A 27,568-nucleotide genomic window follows, 5' to 3' on the forward strand; every position below is an offset into this window, starting at 1 on the left:
AAATAAAATAAAATGAAATTGTTGGAGTTTTTTTTTTTTTTTTTTTTTTTTTTATTTATTTGGCCTGGAGTCAAGCCCCAGTACGTGCGTTCCTAGTGATGCCGCTCATGCTGCTGCTCTAAGAATCACTTGAAGGGTCACTGATTTTTACAGAAATTGCATGTCCAAGTAGCCAGGTTTGGTTCTACCACTTTTTGCTGGCAACGAATTTTTTGTGTTGGTGTGTTCTCTCGGGGAAATGGAGACTGGAAATAGTAATAAGCACACTGCAGCTCTGGGGATAAGGAAAGGAAATAAAGATCTACGGAAGGGGCTGGCACAGCCTGGTACACTGCCAGTGTGCAATAGTTTAGCTTCGATTCTTTCCTTCGCCCTTCCTCCAAAGTAATTGTGCTTGATGACCTTAGCTGTGACGTCTTTAGGAGTAGAGGGGTAGAGTTTGTGGTGTGGCAGTCACTTGGGAGCAGACAGAAAACCTTTTTGGAGAACTTGAGGTAAACTTGCTATACTACTGACACAAACGGTTTCTTTTTGTTTGCTTTTGTTTTGTTTTCTGAGACAGTCTTCCTACGCAGTCCAGGTTGGTCTTAAACCTGATATCACTATACAGCTCAAAGATGGCCTCAAACTTGCCATCCTCCTGCCTCAGCCTCTGAGTGCTGGAATGATCACATGCAGCTGTCCCCACACCTGGCTGCCAGGAATATCTTTTGAATGGCCGCATTGGCCCATTTTGCCCTCTGGTGATAACTCTTATTGCTTGAGGAGTCAGACAAAGATGTCTTAAGGCTAGAGAGACTGAGCCTGTTCAGATATATTGCCTAAAGGAATGATTTGAGAAACAGAAACTGGAGCTTAATTCCACCTCTTATTCTTAAGAAATTCAAGCAAGCCTGCGTGTATATGGAGGAATATGACTATGGATCTTTTCCCTTTATCTAAGATGAATCCTCGAATTGAAACACCACAAACCAAATGCTTTGGCAGCCAAATACGCTCCCCGATCACAGCTTCCTACGTGACACCCAGATCGCGATGGGAATCGAGTCTCCTTGTGCCGCTGTTAGTCCATCCGTGCCATCGTCAGTGCCCATTAATCACGCAGCGAACTTGTGATGACTCACAGAGAACCGGTATGTTTTGGGTGACATGGAGGAAAGAAAGAAGCCTTCGCCCCGCTGAGTTTGGGACACTGACGGATCAAACGTAGTGTGGTGGGCATCCAGAGGAATGACCTGAAGCAGGGGAATGAGCTGGGAAAGAGCATGAACTTTTCCCATGCTGTAGTCTCACTGAGGTTCCTAAACTAAGGGCCTGTTCCTGTTGTTGCTTTATGCTCTCAATAGCTAAACTTTACCCAAGAAAATATGTCACCTCCCAGGTTACGTGTCTTTACTGGCTCCACTGGCTGCCTTCTGGATCGAATTTAAACTATTTCCAGAGCAGCCAGCATCCCTCCACTCTGCACTGTATAAATAGCCATCATGGGCAATTAGTGTCTTTGATTTTCTTCTTTCTAAATAGTGCGGTTGAGAGTTGTTTAATATATTTCAGTTTTCTTTCCCCAAATCATGTCAAGTAAATTATGTTTTCTTATGCCTTGCAAAATCTGTTTATATATCACTTCAACCCTGATTAGAAAGGATAAGGTAATTTTTAAAAAAATGATATGAACCAACTACTCACTAACATTTGTGAGCATAAGACCTTTGATCAGAAATTCTTCTCTTTTTTTTGTCTTTTTTTTTGAGACAGGGTCTCACTGTGTGGCCCAGGTTGTGGTCTCAAACTCACAACAATCCTCCTGCCTCAGCCTCCCAAGTGGTGGGATTACAGGCATGTGCTACTACACCCAGCTGATCAGAAATTCTTTAGAAAATAATTTCTATTTTGGGGGGGAGTTATTCTTTATTTATAGTGAATGTTGAGTTACCATGTAATATTAAATGGGAATTTTTGGTTATTTTTCTCATGCCTTTTGCCCACCCATACAAGCAATGTCATTCACATTTGCTGCTCTGTCACTTTGAGCAAAATCATAAACCTACACCCTCATCACCTCAACAGTGAAGAGCAAGAAGTCTGTGTGAAAAGTGAGGGGGAGAATACTTTCACCGGATACATGGCACTTTCCCTGAGTACCAGGGTACAGTCTTAGTGACCACCTCCAGGAGGAGTTTTTGCTTTTTTGTACTGGGGACTGAGACCAGGAATGTTCTACCATTAACTACATTCCCAGCCCTTTCTGTGTTTTTGAGACAGGGTGATGCTGAGTTGCCCAGGCTGGCCTTGAGCTTGGTATTCTCCTGCCTCAGCTTCCTGAGTAGCTGGGATTATAAATGTGCACCAGTGTGCCCAGCTCCAGGAGCTTTTAAAGACATCTAGGGACTGGACAACAGGATGTTCTAATTCCAGCATTTTCCCCTATATTCTGTTACATTTCAAAATCTCTACAGGGCAAGTGACTGCCACTGGGCTAAAGAAAGCAAAAAGGCTCAAATTTTGCCCAAATTGGTGATCTCCAGAGACTGTGCCCACAGACATCTCAGCTGCTTTGCGAGTGCCCCAAGCCGACGCCCGCTCGACAGCATCTTCCCTGAGTACTAACGACCCTCTTGGGCCTGCTGATTTTACTGATTGCCTGTGCCCCAGGCTCCTTAACTTCTTGTGGTCACACAGACTTCTGTTGAGCCAAGGCTACCCAAGGAATCAGTTTAGCCTCGTCCAGAGAGCCAGAGTGGGAGAAGGTAGGCGTAGGCCCCTGTGTGCGGGAGAGCAGGTAGGAGGAAGAGCTCTCTTGGAGAGGGTGGGTTAGCCTAATGGAGCAGATACTGTTGGGCACCCATCGCAGAGCCCTTAGCTCTCACCGCTGCTACGTACCCTCCCTGCCAGATGGCTTCCTGTGTCTAGTGTCTGGAACTCTACCCAAGGGCTTTCCCTGGCCACTGGGGTGAGCTAAACCTGTAAACAGGGCACCGTGTAAATGATGGGCGGTTAATGGGTCAAGAGGTAGTCCTCAACCGGGGACTAACAGAAACTGGTGGAAAATCCCACTTCCTCACTCTTTTGGGTAGGACGACTCTGAGATACGCTCTATGCAGTCTTGAAAGACTTCCGGTGAGACTGAGCCCCAGCCACCCACAGCAGTAACTGTCTCTTTCACTCACCCTATACTGGTTTCCTTTCCCTCCAGACCTCACTTGCTGCCTTCTCTAGTTACTGAGGTACCCTTCAGTTGGCCACTACAGTTAGGAAGATCTTATATGCGGAGGTGACTTTTTTTTTTTTTTTTTGTCTTTTTGAGACAGGGTCTCCCTACGCAGTTCAAGCTGGCCTTGAGCTCACGTTGTAGCCCGGGCTGGTCTCGAACTCACAGTGATCCTCCTGCCTCAGCCTCTCACCACACCCAGCACAGATGTGACTTTGTTCACAGGAGGTTCTTCCATTGCTGACCACATGGCATTGTCCCTCTTTCAGTTCCAGGGTCAAAGTTTTCCTCTAAAGAAACCGGAGCAGTGGCCAAACCCAGTGTCCTCTTTTGAATAAATACCCTTTCTTGAGTAGGTGCTCCCTCTTGAGAAATCGAGATCCTATGGTTTATATGTGTGTAGTTTAAGAGGTATTTTAAATCTGAGTGAAATCTCCATAAAGTGGACAATAGAAATTTTCTTTAACAGAAATGATTTCCTGAGGAAGGGACTGTTGTGTTTATGGACAGAGGGAGGGATAGATTTTGGGACGATGGAGGGAGGTCTCCTGCTAAGTGGCATGAAATCCTAAAATAATCTGTGTTAGTCTGAGACCTACTCCATATTATTTGCTGTTGCTTCACCACCATCTTTGTTGTTGTTTCAAACCTGTAATTATATCTTGCAACCTTGGCCAGTGGCACCCCAGACTCGGGGCCTCCCTGTGGCTCTATGGGAATTGTCCTCCGGCAGTCCCCAGGGCTGGGCTGGGTGAGGGAGATGTGGTTGGCAACGGCCTATCCCCACTGGGGCCCCAGTGCAAGGAACAACAAGGCCTTTGAGACCTTCGCAGGAAACTGGATGACATTCTCTAGGCCAAAGGGAGCATTTGGAAAGGTAGTTTCGTGGGTTGGTTTCTCAGCCAAAGTTGAAACGAGGCTGTGGCAAGTCTGAAAGAAACCTGGCAGAGGAGGAAAAGGCTCTCCCTGTGCCAGGAACTACAATCACACAGCGCTAGGGCGGAGGGGAACTATTTCTGACTGGCAAAGATGGCTCCATCGTCTAGTGATTTGCTGTAGGTGGCGGCCGCCAGTGCTCTGCTGGGTGGAACGTGGCCTGTTGAGGGAAAGCCTTGCCGGATGACTGCTGTATTATTTATCTTTGACCGGGATAAAAGTAAGTCTTTTCAAGAGGAACTAAAGAGAGAAAACCTTTTGTGATCACAAAACCTTAAAAGGGCTTTGTATGCCCTTCCTAGCCAGCCAGATTGAGTTATTGCTTGAGCGATGTCATATAAAAGTAATACAAAAATAAAGATGTACATGTACAAGAATTTACTAGGCCTATGGATATTTTTCATAAACAAAATAATTAGTTCAGCTTGAACAGGCTATGGTTGGCTACACCAAGGGACTTTTCAAGTCAACCAGGGTTGCTTTGTAGATTAAATACAAAGCTGTCATAAAATGAGTAAGCACAAAATCTTGTGTCAGATAGAAAGACTAATGGGGCCAGTGTCAGGCATGGGCTGGAGAGAACAAATCCACAGGGTCAGTTGACTCCCTTTAAAGCTCCCATGGCAAAAGGGCCTCTGGTTGTGTCCATTTCTCTCCACCGAGACGTTGGCTTTTGCAGCAGTGTTCCGAGTTGTCATAACAACCAGCTGTGGAATGATTAATCTGGACACAGAGAGGCCTACTCAGGTCAGTCGTTAAAACAAACAAAGGTTTTAGGGATTTCTGTGAATTTCACGATTAACGTGAACGAATCTGGCAGTGGAGGGCCTGGCTTAGCAAACTAAGAGTGGTCAGAGAAGCAGGGAAAGGGTCTCAGAGGTTAGCTCATCTAACTTCTTCCTCCGGATGGGAGGTCCTGACAGGAAACGTGACGCACAGGTCACCTGGCTAGTATGTGGTGGGACCCAGATGAAACTCCCAAGCCAGTTCTCTACCATCTCATCAAACCACAGCACCTACTTTTTATTCACAGAAATAAAACAGAGCCATTTAAAAAATTCTCTTTTTCAACAGAAAGTTAATTCCCCAAAGACATCTCTTAATTAAGCCAGCATAAGAAAAATAGCAGCAATAACTATAAAAATGATGCAAGATAAATACAGGCATTCTTTGCAGCTTAATTTATTATGACTTTAAAAGGGTTGCTGCAGCTTGCCTCGATTCTGTGAAACATAGTGCATTTTTGCAATTCCCCTCAGTTATAAATTAATACAGGCCATTAGGGATGAGGGTAATGGGAGATGAAGACTTTCTCATGGGGGCTGCACAGCACCTGAGAAAATGAATAGCTGTGGCATACAGACCCCCCAGCCAGTTCTACAAATGATACAACTTCTCACTAAACTGGTCCCCAAAGAGACATATTAATTTCTAATTAATAAGCCCAGCCACTTTTTTCTTTGTTCTATGATGCTCTACCCGGAGTAGTTTTGAGATAGATGAGTAGATAGATAGCCGATTAAGATGAGCTGATTTTAAGCCAACCTAAATGAGTATGTGCCACACGGCTCTTCTTCCCTCTTAGAAAGTCCACATTTAAGCCAGGTACAGTGGCTCATGCTTGTAATCCCGGCTAGTTGGGAGGCTGAGGCAGGAGGATCACAAGTTCAAGTCCTGCCTAGAAAATTTAGCAAAACCCTCTCTCAAAACAAAAGTTCCTAAAGGGCTGGAGATGTACCTCTGCACTAGAGTGCTTGAGAGGCATGTGGGAGGCCGTGGGGAAAAAAACTCCAGTTCCCAGCTGAGATAATGCACTAATGAGAAGAAAGGGTGGTCAGCCACTGTCAGCATATCCAAAAAATTCCCCCGTTAGAAATGTTAGAAAGCCTCAGAATCTTTCTAATTCCTCGTGTAACATGTTGAATCTGGGGAGCCTTAGGGAAAACAGGGATTAGACAAAACAATATAGGTATCAGAAGGGTTTTTCACCCCCTCAAAGGGGCATCCGAGGTTGCTGAGAGGGGCTTGAGGGAGCTTACTAACTCCAGGGGGCAGCTTGAGACCAAAGACAAACCTGATGCCCTACACATTTCCGCTTAGAAATGTAGCCACTTTTAAACTCAGAACCAAAGTCCAAGCCTTAGAGTTTATAATGGCCTTCTGATTGCAGAGAGGGGAGGCCGTAGTCTGAGGACCACGCTGTGTTCTTACAGATGGCGCCGTTTGTAGGCAAGTCACAGCCCGGGAGCTGCTCACTTTATGGCCTCCCACCCCCATGCCTACCAGTGTGGCCTCCATTGTCCTTAGGACCTTTGTTTGGGAAACTTAAACGTCCAATGTTGCCTTTCTTCACCCAGGAAAAATAAATGTAGCCTCTCCTTGTGTGAACGCTAATAATCAAACCGCGCAATAAAGGAATGCAGAAGGATGAGCGTGCAATCTGGCGTCAGGACTTCTGATTTATGGCCGCGGCCCTGGGCTCCCAAACACCTCACCACCTGCCTGCACATCCACGCGGCTGAAGACAAGCGATAACGGATTGGAGGCGGAAGCGCCTTTGGAGAACAGCGCCGTGACAGATAGGCAGCTCTGGGCGTCGCATCGCACGGTGATCGTCTGGGCTGCCTCAGACTCTGTGAGTCTGCAGGGAACTGCCATTTGGAATACCGTCCTTTGAACGGAAGGTTAGTTTGATTTTTCTCACTTGATTTCAGTGAGGGAACAATGGGCTGGGGAGTCAGCTCGTGATAAATCACAGTAATGGCTCAGTGTACCCAAGCTTGGTCCAATCCAGAGGTGAGGCTGATGTAGACCAGAAACAAAGCATAAAATTGATTTACCATAATTTAATTTTTCCCTCAGAAAAGGCCAATGTCTCCCCGAAGGAATTTCCTTTTATCAGAGCAACTGTGCATATCAGAAAATGGGATCAGGACATAAGGAAGCTCGCGAATCACCCACGTGTGACACTGAGACACACAGGCCTGGAGTCTTTTGAGGACAATTCCATGTGGAGTGTGCTTATCTCTGAGTGAGAGGGAGGACAGGTTAAAGAAAAAAGGAGCCTGTTCCTTTAAATCATTGCTGTTTTTGCATTAGGTCACGTGGGAAGTTGGCTGCATAGGAGCAATGCTTGAAACAGGAAACGACCCTGAGAGAGTGGGATTTCCGTGTATTAATTGGAAAGATACAGTATGTGGAACTGAATATGTTCATGGGCTCTCCTCAGAGCAGTGACCACTGACCGCCATAGTTTTCTTCTGTATTCTTAGCATCTTTTCCAGTACCATGCACATGGAGACCTTGATAAATGTGTGCTGAATAAGTAGGTTCATGAGTAGAAAGGGACCTCAGAGGTCACTGGCCTCGTGCCCCTGTTTCCTTATTTGTTTTTTTTTTTTTTTCTGGTACTGGGAATTGAACTCACGACCTGGTGCTTGCCAGGCAGGTGCTGTGCCGCTGAGCTAAATCCCCAGCCCCTGTTTCCTTATTTCTGAGAAGAGACCAAGATATGTGTGAGGTAGTGGTAGGGGGTGGGAGTTTTTCAACTCAGTCAAAATCACCTGTATCGTTCAGCTTTTTATAACTACAGTGAAGTACCTGACACTGACTACTTGTGATCCTCCTGCCTCAGCCTCCCGAGTGCTGGGATTACAGGTGTGCACCACCATGCCCGGTAGACGAAACTTTTGTGAGGCACAGTTAAGCCGTATCCAAACCATAGTACTGGCTGAGTGCTGAGGGGACAAAAATGAGTCTAGAATCAGTTCCTCTGATTGTCTAACTAGTGCTCCTTGCCCTACCTCCTAATGCCTCAGCCACCACATTTTGGCACTCCTTCCAAACCTGCTCGCTTTAGTATCGTTGATGTTTGTCATGTTTCTATTTCTCCACCGACTTTACACCTTCCATTCTGTTTCTCTCTCCTCTGTCTCTTTTTTGTGGTACTAGGGATCAAACCCAAAGGTGCTCTACCACTGAGCTACATCCCCAGCCCTTTTTATTTTTTTATTTTGAGATGAGGTGTCACTAAATTGCCCAGGCTGGATTTGAACTTCCACTCCTCCTGCCTCAGCCTCCTTCCGTGCTGGCATTATAGACCTGTGCTGCCACAGTTTGTAATCGTCACCATCCAAATGAGAGCCAAGCTTTCCTTGGATGGGAGGGGTGTCCCTAGAAAGGAAGAACTTCTGTTTGTGACATTCTCAGTGAAACAGCCCAGATCAGCTAAGCAGTCCCAATGACTTGTTACCCGCAAGTCAGACACCACAGCTGTGTGTTTGTGATAGCTCATAATTCCTACTGCGGGTTAGAAGATACTTCTGATGCCACTCAGATGCACGTAGAACCCGTTCCATGCTCAGTGCAACTGAGAACCCAAAGGGTCAGGACGGCACAACCCTGATGGGGCTCAGAAAATGATACCTGAAAGGAAAGACCTCAGAAGCAGCCTCAGAAGCAAAGTTTCTCTGTCTTTCTCTTGGCCTCCTGCCTGCCTCCTGCCCTGCTTTCTTCCCTGAGGCAAGCCACAGAAACTAGAATTCTTCTTTCTCAAAGTGGGTCATAGAAACTAGAACCCCTTTGCCCCAAAGCCAGCCATACAACTTCAAAATATTACCCCAACTTTCCCCTGCCTTTCTGTTTAAGAGTTGGCCATAAAGAAACCCTCTGATATTCTATACTGGCCAGCTTTCCTGCTGCTGGGAGCAATTACCTGACACAATTTAAAGGAAGAGGGGTTTATTTTGGTTCACGGTTTCAGAAGGTTCAATCCATGGCTGACTAGCTCCATGAAGTAAGGGTGAACAGACATGAAATGAATGAAAAGATAGATGCTCTCAAAAGAGAGAAAATATTTTTATTAAAGATACAAATGGAGGCTGGGTGTGGTGGCACGTGCCTGTAATCTCAGCACTCAGGAGGCTGAGGCAGGAGGATTGTTGTGAGTTGGATGCCAGCCTGGGCTACAAGTGAGTTCAAGACCAGCCTGAACTGTATAATGAGACCCTGTCTCAAAAAGACCAAAAAAAAAAAAAAAAAAAAAAAAAAAAATCCAAATGGAAATTTTAGGACTGAAAGATGCAGTATCTCAAAAATGAACAAAACTGAATATAGGATCAATAGAAATTAATCAATCTAAAGAACCAAGATAAGAGATTTTTGTTTTAAAGGAAGAAGGCAGAGATAAAAGAACAGGGCTTTAAAAATGGTGCTTGAATAGTTGAATGCCTCTTATGGTCTGAATATTTGTGTCTCCCTCCCCCCCCCAATTCGTGTGTTGGGACCCAACCTCCAAGGTGACAGTACTTGAAGGCTGAGGCTTTGGGGAGATGATTAGTTCATGAGGAACTTTCTGGAATGGGATTAATGCCCTTATAATAGAGGCCTCAGGAGAGTGACCTTGCCCCTTCTATCATGTGAGAACACAGCAAGGTGCTGCCTATGAAAAACACGACCTCACCCAGACTTTGAATGTACTGGTGCCGTCATCTTGGACTTCCCAGCCTCCGCAGCAGTGAGAAATACATTTCTGTTGCTTATAAACCATTGAGTTTATGATATTTTGTTAACAGTTACTTGAATGGATGAAGTCCATGCCTGTAAGCCAAAAATGTCCCTTGACTATACTTTATTTTATGCAAAAATTAACACAAAAAGTTCATAGGCTTAAATGTAAAACTGAAATCTATAAGACTTTCAAAAGAAAATAAAGATCTTTGTGACCTTGAATTAGGCAATGAGTTTTTGGCTACAACACCAAAAGCATAATCTATAACAGAAAAGAAAAAAAAAAAGATAAACTGGGCTTCATCAAAATTTAAAACTTTTGCTCTGCCAAAAACACTTTTAAAAGAATAAAAAGACAAGCTACATGCTTGCAGAATATATTTACAAATCACATATCTGACAAAGGACTTTTAAACAGACTCTCTAAAGAATTTTCCATCCTCAACCATATAAAAGCAAATAACCCAGTTAAAATGGGCAAAGACTTGAATGCTACCTCAGCAAAGAAGATATTTGGATGGAAATTAAGGACATAAACAGACATTCAAGATCACTAACGAAAGACAAATGAAAATCACAGTGAGATACTCCTACACACCTATTAGAATGGTAAATAAATCAATAAATACATCTGATATTGCTATTGGAAATGTAAAATAGTGCAGCTACTTTGGAAAACAGCTTGACAGTATCCTATAAAGTTAAACGTACACTTAGCATATGACCCAGCAATCCTCCTCCTAGTTACATACTCAAGAAAATTGAAAACTTTTGTTCACACATAAACTTGCCCATGAATATTTATGTCAGCTTTATTATAATTGCTAGTAAGTGGAGACCATCCAGATACCCTTCACTGTGTGAATGGGTAAACAGAATCTGGAACCTCCACATAGAATATTACTGAGCCAAAAAAAGTAATGAAAAGTCGAACACAACAACATAATTGAATCTCAAATGCATTGCGCTGAGTAAAAGAAGTCAGATTCAAAACGCTACATACTGTTTGATTTTATTTATATAACATTTTGGAAAAATGGAAAACTGTGAGGACAGAGAACAGATTAGTGGTTGCCAAGGGCTGGGGCATGAGATTTGATTACAAAGGGGCAGCAGGAGGGAATTCCTTTTTTTTCCCTCTTAATTATATGTTATTTTAGTATGTACCAGCCTTGAATATTTTTTTCAGTTTTGTTTTTTATTAGTATGTGTTTGCAGTACATGACGATTACGTTCCTCGTGGGGATTGATACACATACATAACACATCTTAATCGTTTTTACATTCCCTGCCCTGCCCTCCCTTCATCTCTTGATCCCTGTTATGGTTGATACATTGCCTCTGCTTGAGAAGTTTAGAAGTTTGACTAAGTGACTCAGCAGGGGGCCAGGGTCCTCACTTCCTAAACATCCTCATTCTGTGCAAGAGGAGGTCATAAGGATGGTGTGAGCGCTACACCTGCCCTGGGGGGTGTAGCCTGTGTACAATATAAGGGAGGAAAAGAGGCTTCCTTCCCCCTTTTGCTCTTGCTGCTTTTGCTGTCTTCTGCCACCTTGAAGTGCTACCCCTCACCACGCCACCCTGCCTTGGAGCCAGCTGATTACAGACTGAAACCTCTACACACTGTGAGCTAAATAAACCTTTCCTTCCTTAATTTTGCACGTCAAGTATTTTGTCTCAGCAATGAAAGAAAAGTAGCTAAGACAGTGCCCTCCCATTTGAGAAAGATCTATCTCTCTACTTTCTGTTATCTGTCTTTTATTTTGCACTTTATTTATATATTAGGTTTCTCATATAGGAATTTCAAAGAATGGAACAAGTCTGAGCCTTGATTGTGGTTGTGACCAAGTGACACGGTGCCTTTTTCAAAGCTCAGGAAACTGTATAACAGGGATGCAATTTTGCTGTTGGACAATAAATTTAAAAATTCCAAAGGCTGGAGGTGTATCTCAGCAGTAGAGTGCTTCCCTAGTATGTGTGAGGCCCTGGGTTCACTCCCTAGTCCCGAAAAAGAAAAGTTCCTCCAGACTGTCGTCTTCAGGTCAGGTATTTCCTCTTGAGTGAGATATCCGACTGACAATCTGATAGACTTTTGGGTGTTTAATAAGCATCTTAAATGTAAGGTGCCTGAAACCAAACTTTGGCGCTTTCCCCGCAAGCCTGCCCCATCTCCAGCTGTCCCCATTTCAGTTGATGGAAGTTCCATTTTTCTAGTTGCTCTGTCCCAAAATGCCAAAGGCACCTTTGATCTTTCTCTTTATCTCACATCCCACATTCAATTCACCAGAAACCTGGTTGTCTTCATCTCAGAAACATAGTCAGAACGTCACTTCAACCTGGCCTAGCCATCATCATTTTGGAATAGCTTTCTCACTTGGGCTCAAGGCCTGTGTTAGACATGGAAATGCAACCTCGGCTACCTCTTCCAGGAAGGACTGTTGCTCAACTGTGGGAACTGCTGTCAGCAGACCACCTTCAGTGTTAACTGCATCAGATATGCTTCAGCTTCAGAAAGCTCATCACTCACAGAATTCCTTGCTCTTTGCAAAGCAGGCAGGTAAAAGACCTGCCTCAGGGCCTTTGCACCTGCTATTCTCGCTGCTGAAATATACTCCATACTAGTGCTGTCTTCTAGTGCTGTCATGATATGTGAGTGATTCACACTTCTGGAAGCCAGAAATCTGAGTTCTAGGTATCACAAAGTCATGCTCCCTCTGCAGACTCTAAGAGAGAATCCTCTCTTGTGTTTTCCAGCTTCTGGTGGCTCCATGCATTCCTTGGCTTGTGGCTGCATCACTTCAAGCTCTGCCTCCACCTTTGCATGGCCTTCTCCTCTATGTCTGTCCGCTCTTCTTCTCTTTCCTATAAGGACACCTGCTATTGGATTAGGACCCACAAAGATAGTCCAGGATGATCTCATCCTGAGATACTTAACTTGATCACATCTGCAAAGACCCTGTTTCTGAATGAAATCACTTTCACAGATTCTAGGGATTGGGACATGAACATATTCCTTTGGGAGTGTAGTCAACACACTACAGCCTCTTAGCTTACTTATTCATTTCCTTCTGGTTTTTTTCTCAGAAGCTGCCACTTCAGCATGAGACCTGCCCCTGCCACCTTACTTAAAATCCAAACTTCCCCATCCTCTTTCCTTGTTTAATTTATCCTAATAGCACACATCACCACCTGGCATGCTATATCTATACTTTTTTCTTATTTATTCTTTATTCTTACAGGAAGTCTACCTCCCCCACTAGCACTGGCAAGTGCTTTTGCCTCTTTCACTCACTGCTCTGTCCTCGCCCCGGGACAATGGCTGGGGTAGTGGCAGTGTTGAATGAGTAATTATCCACAGTTTACAGATGCTTATGTAGGCACAGAGAGGTTAAGTAATTCACGAAGTGTGACGTTAAAAGCAAGGTCTCCCCTAGTATGTGATGATGTGCCATCCTGCCCAGAGCATAGCACCTTTCGTAGACCAGGATAATTTCCCGGTGTGTCACTGACCGCTAGGGACATCCATTGTCTCAGGGTTGAAGAAACATCGATGGACTTCTTACCCTTACCCTGACTGGAGCCCACAAGCCCCTTCCCTCATCTGAAGGTCTTCGCCTGCTATCAGTTTTACCTGGTAACATTCCCACTAAACACGGTAACGGGTGACTTCTAACTAGTCAAGTCTTTCGTGCTGCGGTGCAAGTTTGCCTTCTTCTGTCCCCACTAGAAGAGGGAACAGCTGCTCTCCAAAGCCCTCGCATTTGGAGATTATTATCAAGTTGCCCTGTGGGCATTGCTGGTCCAGACAAAACATGCAGACAAGTTCCTTTAGCTTTTTCCAAAAGTCTCATTTTATTGTCTCCCACCCTCTCCCTTCTCCCTTTCCCTGCAATGGGTTTCTGATAAAATGCAGGATGAGATTTTTGGCTCGTAGCATGCACTGCCCTTAGGTGATGTTCTATAAATAATTAATGGAACAGAACAACATTTTTTTAAATGCATGTTTTGGCACACATTCAATTAGTGATGTTGGCACTTGCTAACCTAGCAAATAAATGCATTTTCTCTAGCAACCGATGCCTGCGCCCGGCTCTTACTGCCTATTTTCTGGTATACTGTTCACAAACGTGAGCCTTCACAAGCAGCAGGGAAAGCTCAGAGTGAGAGGGCAGTGACGTGGAATAGTCCCACCCAATTCATAGGCAGGGAGACTGAGGCGCAAAGGCCTCGCACCTCTCCAGGACAGACGGATAGCCTGGGGCTTTGCATACTGGGTCGCACTGATTCATAGAGCTCCAGAAGCCAAAGGCATTTGCTCATTTCATCATGCTCTGAAAAGCAAGGGCAGAGAAATCCAAGCTGATGTTTGGATGGACATTGTTCTGTGGTGTGGGCCAGATTGTCAGCCTGCGAAGCTTTGTGATGTGTGTGGAGCTTCATCTCATGCTAGTTGATGGGAATTTCTATAATAAGAGAAACTTAGGCCAAATTCTCAACCAATATAACTCTGTGAATTCCCATACAATTACGTAAGTTAAGAATCTGGCCTATGTGTACATGCATGTATATAACTCGCAAAATTTTATGAGGTCAGTCTAACTGGAGATGACCATAAAAGTCCCTTCATTACATTGCTATTCTTTTAGAGGGGTCATAATTTCAGACTGTGATTCCAAAATGGACCACATATATATAAGTATGTGTGTATGTATATATTTGTGTGTGTGTGTGTGCACGTACCTGTGTGTGTGTGTGTGTATACTAGATTCTATTTGAGAATAAAGAAACTTCATGTTATTGAAATCCATTGGGTAAAGCTGTCATTTTGTTTCTATCTTTCTAGAAAGATAGATTCTCATTTTCTCTCTCTCTCTTTCATTTTTTGTTTGATTGAAATATGGTGACCCCACTTTTGGGCAGTTCTAATCAACCCTGGACAGATGAGCTCTGTAAATTGTTGGGAAAGCGCTTGAGAATTCCATTCAGGAAGTTCCAACCACTAGAGCAATTTAGAGTTGGCTGTCTGGGCCTCCCCTAGCGCAGGTGGCTTTTATCTTTATTATGGATTGGTCAATGAAACATGTTGGTCATTTGAGTTTATTTTCAGTGCAACGTTTAAACCTGTAAAGAATAAATCCCATATGTGCAAGAGGGAATAACAGCAGAAAAGGAGACATGGAAACTTTCACCTTCCCCCTGCAGTTGGTGCAGAGCCAGCTGGGCTCTGCACTGGCAGAACGTAGCAGCCTTACAGTGACTAGCACGGCTTGTACGCGGACAGAGGCTGGTGGTCTCGGACGGGTGGGCCTGTGGGGTGACTGCCTCCATCACTCGCTTGAACAGCCATGACACAAAAGCTCAAAACTGGTTGGACTCAACTGGAGAAGATCTCCTGTGTGCCCGACTAAGGCCTGGTGGGAAAATCTGATGACTCATGACTCTCCCCTTTCCCCTGGCTGCAGGGACTGGCTTTCCTTGGAGGACGAAGGCGATGTCTTTCCCTTGGTTGTAAGCGTCTCACATTGCAGGTGTATTCGGTTCAGCCAATGACTGAGCAGAGTACATGCTTCAGGCCTTGGGTTGGGCTCTAATCTGAAAGAGAGACCAGATTTTAGGGAGCTCGCAGCTTGGAAGACAAGAGGAAAGCAAGGCCATGGCCAGCTCCCGGCATCACTTTGCTGGGTACCAGTGGGGACACCAGGAGCTATATCCTGGGGCCAGGGCAAGGGTACCACAGAGAAGAAGTAGCCAGGGATGCAGCCCCGGAAAGATGCATCAGGATGTGGGCATGGGAATGGGGGAGAAAGGTCCAGGCAAAATAGTGAAGTATGTGGCTGGCTTGGAGAACATTCTCAGAGGCTTCACAAAGTCTCTCTCTCTGCCCCAAGATCCTTCTTTTATTGTTTCTCTCCCTTTTGACCTACGCCACAAATTTTGTTTTCTTTTCCCTGTACTGGGGATGGAATTCAGGGCTTTCACACTGAGCTACAATTCCAGCCCTTTTTGTACTTATATTTTTAAAATTTTGAGATAAGATCTTGCTGCGTCACTAAGTTGCGCAGGCTAGGCTCAAACTTGCGATCCTCCTGCCTCAGCCTCCCAGAGCACTGGGACTGCAGTGACTCCATAGTGTGCAGGAAGGGTGGTTTTTTTGTGCCTGGCTAAACTTTCTTAATTTTAAAGGACATACCTGCTCACATCCCCGTGTATTTGCACTGGCTGCTTGAATCACCCTTTTCTGCTCCCTTTTCTGACCAAGTTGCTCTCATTCTTTAGGACTCCACCTAAGCTTTTCTAGGATCCTCTCCCTGGCTCGTTCCCTCGCAAGAGGTGACATGTGATGGCCCTCGTGGTATTTTCATAGCCCCTTGCACACAGCTCTGCAGGACTGTCATTGCCGAGCTCCTTTTGACAGGACAGCTCTGTTTCCAAAACACCTAGCAAGCTGACTAATGTTGGGAGGAAAAAATTTTTCTTCTGTGTTCTTAGGTGCGTTAATTGGGGGCCTTCAAATTAAACTGACAAAGGAAAAAGATTAGCAAGAGAAGAAAATAGACTTAATTACATACATACACAAGGAGTTCCCGAAGAAATGTCACTCAAAGGGGTGTTCAAGTTTCAGTCTTCTATACCATCTCATAAGGGATGAAGAGAGGTAGAGGGACCCTTCTGGGAGATCAAATGCCTTTTAGGAAAAACACTACCCCTTGCAGGAGTAGATGGGAGATGTGGTCATTTTATGGCAATGCCTCTTTAGGCTATTTCTTATCCTGAGTTCTGCTGACCTCTCTTTGGTGATGAGCCCTTTTTCCCTGAGAGAGGGGATTTATGACAGTTGAATTCTTAGGGCGGGGGAAGATCTGATTTTAGAAAGATAAGCAGTTCAGGGAAAAAAAAAAAACCACCCTTCCTGCACACTATGGATTCTCAAATGTTTTTTTGCTGAAAATAATCCTTATGCCATTAAAGCATATTCTAGATTCCTTTAATGCTGCATGTAGATGCCCCCAAACATTTGACAGACATGCAAAGTGTACCAAACCTGCTCTTACCCCAGAATGTACCCTCTTGAGAAAAGGCAGCATCCCTCACTAGTTTCCCAAGCTGCACCCCCCGAGAACTAGCCTTGCTGTCTCTCTTGTGTCATAGCCAATCCATTAGCTGCGCTTGTCGCCTATGACTCCAAGATATGAGTCTATCTGCTCCCCGCATCCTCCCCACCCATCCCGGCCCGTCTGGCACCATCTTCTCTTCTCTGGACACCTTCGAGAGCCTCCTCCTGGGTCTCTCCCAACACGCGCACCTGTCATCCACATAGAAGCCACAGTGGCCTTCATTAAGGGCGAATCTGAACATGTGTGCCTTAAGCCCCAGTTTCTCCCAGGAAATAGTCCGAGGTAAAACTCACTATTCAAATGTACAGTCTTCAAAGGTTGGAGTGAGGAACGGAGGAAGCTGGGCAGGGGAAGCCAGTGGTGGGCGTGTTTTGGAGCTGGTTCCTGCTTAGTAGCAAGTGAAACAGTTGCTCCAGCTGCTGGGCTGCCTGTAAAGAAGCCCTACATTGTCTCATGGAGGAATCCACCAACTCCCGTCTAACACAGGCCAAAAGTCCACCCCATGAGACATTACTTCCTTGTCCTTCTGTGCTGTGCAGCTATTGGCCCTGTTATGGTTTGTGTCTAGATGTCCCCCCAAAGCCTCATGTGGTCATGGGGGGCAGGCCTTTTGGAGGCAGTTGAATCTAGAATTTGTGAGTGATTCGTTGTCTAGTGCTGGGATTGGGGATGTGAGTGCTGCACCTGCACTAGGGCGGGTAGCCTGCATACAGTAGAAGGGACAGAAAAGAGACTTATTCTTCCCTTTTTGCCCTTGCTTGTTGCTTTTGCTGTCTTCCACTACCATGAACTGTTGCCCTCTGCCATGTGCCACCCTGCCGTGGAGCCAGCTAATTGCGGACTTAACAGTCTACAAACTGTGAGCTAAATAAACCTTTCCTCCTTTAACTTTGGGTGTCAGGTATTTTGTCTCAGCAACGAGAGAAAAGTAATGAAGACAGGCCTGATGAAGGGGTCTCAGCAGCCATCCCAAATGCCTCCCAGACCCTTGTGCCTCCTGGTCGCTCTGCCTGCTTACTTGAACCTGGTCACCTCCTCCAGGAAGCCTGTTCCTCTCCTCCGTGCCCTCATAGCATCCTGCTGTGTCCTGGTCATGGCATTCACCCTGTAGTGCTATAACTTGGGTCAGTTGGTCTCTCTTCTCCTCTAGTGGGGCAGACTGCATCCCAAATGTCTGTTCATACACTGGTCTGTTCATATGCAATGGAATATTATTCAGCCTTAAAAAGGAAGAAATTCTGACACATACAACAATATGAATGGATCTTGAGGACATTATGTTTAGTGAAATAGGCCAGCCCTCAAAAGATAATTATTACATGATTCTACTTATGTGGGAAACTAGAGTAATCACATTCGTAGAGACAAAAAGTAGAATGGTGGTTGTGAGAGGCTAGGTTAGAGGGAAGGGGAATTCATGTGTAATGGCTTTCAGTTTTGCAAGATGTAGACTTCTAGACATTGGTTGTAGCACATTGTGAATATACTTAATCCTACTTAAATGTACACTTAAAAATGGTTAAGGTAGTGCATTTTATATACATTTTAACTGAGATGAAAATTTAAGGACTGGGAATGTAGCTCAGTGGTATAGTGCTTGCTTAGCATGTGTGAGGCTCTGGGTTCTATCCCCAGTACCACAAAAACAAAACTACAAGTGGTAGCTGAGGAAGGAGGATCCCAGCACTCTGAGGGGGCTGAGGCAGGAGGATCTCAAGTTCAAGACCAGTCTGGGCTATACAGCAAGTTTCAGGTCAGCCTGGATTATCACCTATCTCAAAACAGGAGACAAAACAAAACAAAAATAAAAAGTAACTACAGCAATATTTGGGGGCCCAGGTGTTCTTGTCAACCCCCCACCAAGTGATGAAGTCTATTTGTGTTCCCCTTTTAAAGGCTATTGTAGTGACTTGATTCACAGCACACAGGAGAAGGGTGCTATGTGGCTGGAGATGGGACACAAAGGCAACCCAGCTTCTGCCAGGCTCTTGCTCTCTTGGGACACCTGCTTTGAGATCCTGGAGCCTTCTTATAAGAAGTCTGGCTATCTGGAGGCCAGTGCGCTAGAGAGGCACTTGGACAGAGCACACAGAGCTAGGGAGACTTGCTCAAGGAGCTCCAGCTGTTTGAGTCTTCCCAGCATCAAGTGCCGGATGTGTGGGTGTGCGAGCCTTGGGTAATTCCAGCCCCCAGCCTTCAAACTGCCCCTGCTCATGGTGAGTAGAGCAGGTATAAGTTGATTCCTCTGAGCCCTGCCCATGTTACAGGCTTGCAAGCAAAACAAAAAAATGTCATCAGTCGGGTGTCCGATTTGTCCTGGTTTGCCTGGGTGTTTCCTTGTTTTAGCGGCAAAAGTCCCATATCCCGTGGATCCCTTCAGTGCCAGGCACAAAAGTGTGGTTGGTGTTACGGGCTGAATTGTGCCCGCATTCATATATTAAAGTCCTAACCCATGGTACCGCAAAATGTGACTGGTTTTGGAGACAGGGATGTAATTCAGTCAAAAATGGGGTGGTCAGGGTGGGCTGCAATCTAATATGGCTGGTGCCTTAATAAGAAGAGAGTAGGGCGCACAAAACATACAGATCAGGAGGCAACTATGACAGCAGCCGCAAAAAGGTGGTCATCTACATGCCAAGGGTGAGGTTCAGAAGAAAGCAACTCTGATGACAGCTCGACCTCAGACTTCCCGCCTCGGGAGCTGTAGCAAAACACGTTTGCTCCATTAAACCGCACCACCTGTGGTATTTGTTGTGGCACCTCAAGCGCACTGACCCTGTTGGTGATTGTTACGGACTACAGGTTTGTGTCCTCCCAAAATTCCTGTGCTGAAGCCCTAACTCTTCATGTGATGATATTTGGAGGGGCGGCTTTGGGAGGTGACCAGGTAGAGGTGAGGTTATGGGGGCAGAAAGACGGAGATCCGCTGCCATTGTGAGCGCGCGGTCAAAAGGCTGCCATCTCCCAACCAGGGAGACCTCACCGAGAACCGAGTCTGCCCGCACCCTGGGCTTGGACTTCTCGGTCTCAGACCTATGCAAGATACATGGTGTTTAACCGCGCCCCGCCAGGCTGTGATATTTGTTATAGCAGCTTGAACTAAGACTGTCGCCCTTGGTTCTTGTATTGAGACCCGCACATTGTGAGTGCGTTTATGAAACAGCAAAGCAAATCAGGCCAATCCGAGGGCGGAGGTCCTACCATTCATTATTCTGTGCCCAGCACTTCCCAAGCAAATTTTCTCTGAAAAGAATTTTGTCAATGTCAGAATGACCGGCTAAACAGACCAGGTACAGTGAAAGCGGGACGGTCACTGTCCCAATGAGCAGCACCTTAGGTGAATTATGTAACTGGGTTGTAAAATGTCTGAGTACAGAAAGCCATGTGACAAAACAGATTGCCTTTAGCAGCTGAACCGCACTCCTTTCCTCTGGCACGCACAGGCAGTGTGATTGCCTCTACCTCGCTGCAATTGCTCAGTGGCCCAAATGTGGTTACCAATCAGCCCTGTTGCTTATTTAATCTCCCACTCGGCAGGGGCTATCGAAACATATAAAAATCATCCTGGCTTATGTCTGCTTCCCCAATCATCACAGGCTGAGGTTTTGAACCATTATCTGTCTGTAATGATGTCTCTCTTTCCTCAATAGTGTCCAGATTTATTGAATTTGAAAGTCTTGGATCCTGCTTGCTAAGGATGAACCTCCGGGGTTTACAACTCCTCACCCAGGTCTCAATTTATAGTCATCAGCAGCTGCTCCGCATACCCTATTTAGGCTGCAGGTGTACTCTGCTAGTAAAATAAACACCTCGGTTCATATTTGCATGCGATCCAGAATATTACCCAGATGTTGGGATGAATACAATGGGATCATCTGTGGGAAAAACACATTAGCTGCTGTGATGAGCAGAGGGCCTTGACAGAGAGAATGTGCAGCCCGGAGTGAGACGTGCCGGGGTGATGAACGCCAAAAGGCCACACCAGTAGATCCCACCCTTGAGCCACAGCCTGACTCTGCCTTTGTTTCAAGATTGTTGATTTAGGGATGAACGATACAGACCAAGAGGGAAAAAATCCCCACAGCTCTCTGCCCAGTTTGAAGCTGGACTCTGCTTGCAGTCCTGGGAGGTCAGTAGTCAGTGGAATTGTCCTTGCGCCATAGAAGGGCTGTGGGACTCCGAGTCTCCGCACTGCTGTGCTGCGGGCTTTAGCCTGTGCACCAGAGCAGAGAGCTGGAGGGGAGGGGCAGGGACGATGACAAGGACAAGAGGGGCTTTCTGGGACTTGCCTGCCTCCTGCCTCAGCGTTGTGTCAAGGCCTCAGTCTCCCAACTTGGGAGTGAGAACGCAGCAGGGAAGAGAGAGATTTTATTGGCATAAAATATACACATAGAAAAGTACGCACATTTTAAATGTACAGTGTGATCAGGTTTCCCAAATTGACCATGTCCGCCTAAGCAGGACCCAGATCAAGAAATAAGGATGGACTTGCAGCTTCCCAGAAGCCCCCATGCTCCCCAGATGCTACCTGCATCCCCCAGAGTCACTTCTGTCCTGACATCTCACAGTATCCATAAGTTTTGCAGGTTTGGGAACTTATATAAGTTCAGTCATCAATATAAACCCTTCTGGGGTCTGGTTTCTACTTGCCTGATACCATATCCCTGAAATTCTCCAATATGTTGTGCATAGTTATAGATCCTTTTTGCAGCTGTATACTATTCCTTTCGGAGAATCCATCATTATTTGTCCGTTTGAATAGTTCCTAATTTTACCTATTGTGGAAAGTGCTGCTGTGAACATTCTAGTACTTACCTTTTAATAAAAGAAGCAAACACTTCTGTAGGATGCAGAGTGTCTTAGCTACTTTTTTCTCATTGCTGAGACAAAATACTCAACACCCAAAGTTAAAGGGAGGAAAGGTTTATTTAGCTCACAGTTTGTGGAGGTTTCAGTCCATAATCAGCTGGCTCCAAGGCAGGGTGGCGTAGCAGAGGGGCAACTGTTCATGGTGGCAGAAGACAGCAAAAGCAACAAAAGCAAAGGGGGGAGTAAGCCTTTTTTCCTTCCTTATATTGCATGCAGGCCACCCGCCCTCGGGCAGGTGTAACACTCACACCCTCAATCCCAGCCCTAGACCATGAAGCAATCATAAACCCTAGAATCAGCCGCCGCTGAAAAGCCCACCCCTGCCCCGACCACATGAGGCTTTGGGGGGACATCCAGACACAAACCATAACATAGGGCTAGAGGCAGATGGGGTCAAAAGGTCTGGGCAGTAGACTGTGACTGCTTAGAAGGGGTCTGGTGGAACGAAGTGGTAGCATGGTGTGCTCACTGTCTTTATATGCTGCTGTGCCAGGGAATTTCAAGCAGAGAGGAGTAGAGGTGCAAGCTTGTTTCGTGGCTTTCAGTGCTTCCTCCTAGAGGCACATATGGGCCATGCCTCATGATGGCCATTACTCACACATGAAGTGCTGCAAGAAGAAGCTTTCCCATCTGTTTAGTCTGTTTTCCGTACTGTGGTGGATTAGCTAACGGCGAGCTTGTGATGCCCAGCTGAACCGAGTCAGTGCGGTGCTGGGGTGGAAGGCCCACCTGAGGACTATTGCCAACAGCGTGAAAGGAGAACCGGAGCGGGAGATGGTGTGCTGTTGATCCTCCTGGAGAAGCTTGTCGGCCTGGCTCTCCTGATGTGAACCTGGCTGTTCTCATCCTCGGAGGGGCTTAGGTTCTCCTTGCCCTGAGGATGGCTGCGGTTTTCTTCAGGGGAGCTCTGGACCTTACCTTGAGCATTGCTTCCTGGCTCCAATTCAGACCCCTGAGCCTGCTGGCACAGATCCTTCAGACCGGTGGTGCAGACTTTCTAGCTTCCAGTACTGGCCTTTGGGCCTTCCCAGTGCAGATCCTTGATACAGACTTGCATGAGACATTGTTGTGGGCTCTGGGCCTCCAGCTGGACTCGTGGAGGACATTTTCATGGGCTCTAGGTCCTCAGCTGGACTCATGCAGGACATTGCCATGGGATCCAGGCCCTCAGCTGGATTCTGTGGGTCTCTAGTGTGTGGACAGATCTCCCGCACTCTTCTGCATTTGACTGTTTGGGTGGATGTTATAAAATAATCCTATAAATTGTGTGTCCTATATTAAGTCTTTTCCCTTGTAAACTCTGACTACAACACATACTAAAACAGAATCCTGGAGGCCAGGTACTTTATAAAGAATACAGGCTTATTTATTCCTAGTTCTAGACATTCCAGGGCATGGCACCAGCATTGGCTCAGCTCTGATGAGGACCTCGGACAGATGACATCATGACGGTAGGAGCGTGTGTAAAAGGGAGAGAGGACATGGTGAGACAGGAAGCCAGAGAGACTGGAAGTCCTACACTAACTGTTAACCCTTTCCGAGGTCACACCTCCAATAACCTAACAGCCCCCCTCCAGGTCCTACTTCTTAAAGGTCCCATCACCTCTTAACATTGCCACCCAGGGGACCAAACTGCCAACACACAAACCCTTTGGGAGCAAACCACATCAAAACTGTAGCACCTCCTTCTTGAGGTGCTTTGATGGGGCTGTCACGATGACCTCTTGCCTCAAATGTGTCCCGCAAAGTCCACAAACTGGAAAGCAATGCCACGTCAATTCAGCCAGGTGACTGCGGGGGAGGGGCATTGCCAGGCCAACATGGCGTGGGACATGGGACATTAAGTCTGAGCAGGGTCCTCACCAGAGTCAGAATCATCAGGCAAACTTGAGATTAACCCTTAGGAAGTGTTAAAAAACACTGAAACCCAGGCCACATCCAGAGCGATCGTATCAGACTCTTCAGGGGCGAACTGTAGGCATCAGTGCTTTTTAAAGCTCACTAGCGGGCTCTGATATTGGGCCAAGAGGTGATTTTGCTCCCCAGGGTGAATTTTTTAAGGCTCCAAGGACTAAGTCCAGGGCCTGGTGCATGTCAGGCGAGCATGTTACCTTGACTTACATCCCAGTCCTTTTTCTTTCTTATATTTTGAGAGAGGGCTTTACTAAGTTGCCCAGGCTGGTCTTGAATTTGTGATCCTTCTGATTGAGGTCTCCAAGCAGCGGGGATGAGAGGTGTGCACCACAGCGCCCAGCGCCTGCGGTAAGTCTGGCCACCTGGGAGGCATTTAGCAAGCTCTCAAGACATTTTTGGTTGTCAGAGCTGGCGGAGTGGGTGCTGCCGGCATTTAGTGAAAAGCGGACTGGGATAGAACCCAAACGGCAATGGTGCTGAAGTTGAGAAACTCTACCTAGGCAGATTCTCATGGCAAATAGGAACGGATGTGATTTCTTTAGAAGCCTGAGGCCTCATTCCAGTAGGCTCCCTTGGACTGGACAGTGAATTATAATTTTGAGCAAAGCTGTTTCTCCTCTCTCTTGCCTTCTGGAGGCTGAAGTTGGTATCCTTTTCCCCTCTGCACCGCCCCAGGAAAGTAATCTGCATGAAAGGAACCAGGAGAAATGAGATGGAACATTCTACTTCCTTACCCTCGGCGATGCCCAGCCTGCGTCAGACACTGTTGTCTTCGTCTCTGAGTTGGGGCCGGGTCTCAGGGTATGAAGAAGTATAATCACCTTGGATTAAAAATCCCCTCTCATTTGAAGTTTGCAAAGTGCAATTTGCAAAATTCTCACTCTAGCTCAGGCCTCATTCATGGCCTGCTGTCGGGCTCATGTGTGATTTAATCCTAGGCGGAGGGAACAGGAAAGGAAGTTTTCACATAGTACGGTGCAATGCTTCGAAAAGTGATCCTTCCATGCAAAATGGATGGGACAGCTTGACACCTCTGCCCCAGAATTTTACGACATGTACTTTCTAAGTCACTCATCTAACTGAGATGCGGGCTTGTAATAACATTTAAGTGTGTCACATTTATATTTCATACCCCAAGGAGAGCGCTCCTTAAGAGCAGGGACACGCACACACACGCAACCTCCCCGGCACGACCATGTCTAGCAGAGGGCTGTGCACATTGTAGGCACTCAGAAAATGACCGTGGGAGAAAAAATGGAGAAATGGCGGACAAGAGAAAGAAAGAAAGAAAGGGAGGGAGATGTGGTGTGGGGCCTGATCTATCTGAGTGACGCAACCACACAGAGCCGCAGCGGGATGGCATTCGGCATCCAGGAAACGGAGGCTAAACTGATCATGGAGCAGTATGTCGGTTACATTTTCAAATAATGCACTCAATGTATTTTCCCTCAATCTATAGTAACTATACTCTTTTCTCTGTGTTTTTAGATTTTCTGGACACTCTGAAACATACTTATGTATAAATATACTTGTTTGTCTGAATTTCTAGACATTGGAGACATAGTGTGTGTGTGTGTGTGTGTGTGTGTGTGTGTGTGGTAATTGAACCTCACACATGCTATGTAAGTAGGTGCTGTACCACTGAGCTACACCCCAGCCCCTACAGACATTCTATAATGTAGTTACTGTCATCTGTCTAGCATTTTATATGACCTTTTACACATTATTGAATCAAGTGCTTTAAATTTTAGAGTACTTCTACCATAAAGAAGGATAAACTTAAGGCACTCGTAGGTAAGCGGACTCACCTTGAGAGTATAACATTAAGTGACTGAGACACACGTTTAAATATCTCATGGTTTCTCTTCTATGAGAAACCCAAACTATAAATAAAGAGCAAAATTAAAGATGGATAATAGGAAACGGAGATCTTTTTCAAATGGGACGGAGAAAAAGAGATAAAGGGAGGGGAAAAGGAAGGAAGGGAGAAGAGAGGGAAAACAATTGAAGAAAAAATGGAAACAGAGCTTTTGCAAGTGGAAAGGGGCACAAGAGACAGGAGCAGGGATGAGAGGGAAGGTGAAGGAAAAGCAATTCCGATTGTGTTCTGTCCTTGTACACACTCTCCATAATAAACGCAACCGTTGTGTATTGCAAACGTGTACTAATAAAAAGTTTTAAAATTTCAGAGGGCTTCTTGAAAGATTGCTGGAGTTTAAAGAAAAATGTAGTGATAGTATTATTTGAAGTAGAGCTAAGATATTGTTTAAACATGCATTTACCCTGTAAGCCTCTGCCTTTTGCATAACCAGTGTTAAAGAATTTAGAAAAAAAGTCCAATTACTTGAGTGATCACGATGTCAGGGTTGGGGTGGCTCTTGCTTTAAGAAGGCCATCTGCTGAGACAGAGTTTCTGAGCACCCCTGACTGCAAAGACCTGGGGAGGCTTGTTAAACGAACGTATTTCTGGGCCCTGCTCCAGACTGGCTAAGGCAGAACCGCAGAAGCTCTATTTTAATCCAACGCCCCTGGTGATTCTTGTGCACCTAAAATGTATTGTGTTAAAAATGACAGTTTTTATAAGTCCCCAGTGCCGCTGCATGGTCCACGCAGATGCGTGATGAGTGGCAAATTCAATAAGTCCCCTAGTCTCTAAGGCCAACAAATAAAATGGTCAAGTGGAGGTAACAGCTGCATCAGAGCCAGGAACATCCTTTGGGGGCTGCTTTTATGAGAAGGGTGCTTGGAATTTGGTTTCTGGATGTATTGCTTTGTAATAATAACAGAATAATAATGATAACAATGATAAAATAGCCAGAAGCCAGTGGTGTTTCCTGGATGTTAAATGGTGTCTTAAGTATATCATATGTACAGGTAGCCAATCCTCCCAACAGCCCTAAAAAGGAGTGTTACAACATGCGTCTAGATGTCCCCCCAAAGCCTCATGCAGCCGTAGATGGGACTTTTTCAGAGGTGGCTGGATCTAGAGTGTGTGATGCTGGGATGAATTCATGTTGCAATGCTAGGATGAAGGGCGCTAGGATTAAGGGTGTAAGTGCTATCTGCTCTAAGTAGCCTGGATAAGACATAGAGGATAGAAAGAGCTGTGGTTGTCCCTTGCTTGCTTTGCTACCTTCTGCCCACCATGAACTCTCTCTTCTGTGCAATGCCTATCTCCCCCACCACCCTGCCTTGGACTCGGCCACTTATGGACTGAAACTTCTACAAACTGTGAGCTAAATAAAGCTTTCCTCCCTTAACTGTGGGTGTTGAGTATTTTGTCTCACCAATGAGAAAAGCAGGTACAATTATACCCATTTTACAGATGAGAAAACTGAGGCACGGGAAAGCCATTAGCCACCTAAGATTACACAGCCAGAAAGAAGCAGAGCTAGGCCTTCACATGCAGGCAGACCAACTCTAAGTCCACAGATGTGACCATGAGCCTTGTTCCAGACATACTCCCCTGCTTCTTCTTTTCAGAACTGGAGATTGAACCCAGGGCCTTTGCACTAAGCTAGAATCTGAGCTCTTTTTTATTTTTTACTTTAAGACAGAATCTACCTAATTTGCTAAGTTGCCCAGGCTGGGCTTGAACTTGTGATCCTCCTGCCTCAACCTCCAAAAATGCTGGGATTACAGGTGTGCACCACCCTGCGTGGCTGCTTAAAATTTTTAGTAGATGGCTGGGGTGTGCCTCAGTGGCAGAGCACTTGCCTAGTTTATCAGTTAGGGTCACTAGGGGAGCCGATTTAATATAAAAATATATGATTCTACAAAGGATTTACTAAGTAGAGTTACAATGGCCACTTGAGGAACCAGGGGTGGGAGAATGCAATATGGTCTGAATGGTCCAAGGCGTGGGGCTCAGTGCAGAGTCCGCAGTGGGAAAGCTGGAGTCTGCGCTGGAAGGCTGAAGAGCTGGCAGATGGTGAAGACCCGAGCGGCTCCAAGGAAGCAAAAAAGAAGACTTCCTTTTTTCCCTTTTTGTTCCATTCAGGCTGCACCCACAAGGCAG

At 45.8% G+C, this 27,568-nt stretch overlaps 1 long non-coding RNA gene across 1 annotated transcript in view; it reads left to right on the forward strand.

Annotated features, from left to right (window-relative positions):
* The first annotated feature begins 948 nt into the window (after window positions 1–948).
* Window positions 949–27,568, forward strand: part of LOC102005833 — a 139,093-nt gene continuing 112,473 nt past the window's right edge. Inside the window, exons 1-2 of the long non-coding RNA XR_264537.2 lie at window positions 949–1,133; window positions 6,502–6,828. This is a non-coding gene — a long non-coding RNA (uncharacterized LOC102005833). The remainder of the gene's footprint in view (window positions 1,134–6,501; window positions 6,829–27,568) is intronic.

This window comes from Chinchilla lanigera, unplaced genomic scaffold, assembly GCF_000276665.1.
Source record: "Chinchilla lanigera isolate Chin_1 unplaced genomic scaffold, ChiLan1.0 scaffold00115, whole genome shotgun sequence".
Classification (NCBI taxonomy): Eukaryota; Metazoa; Chordata; class Mammalia; order Rodentia; family Chinchillidae; genus Chinchilla; species Chinchilla lanigera.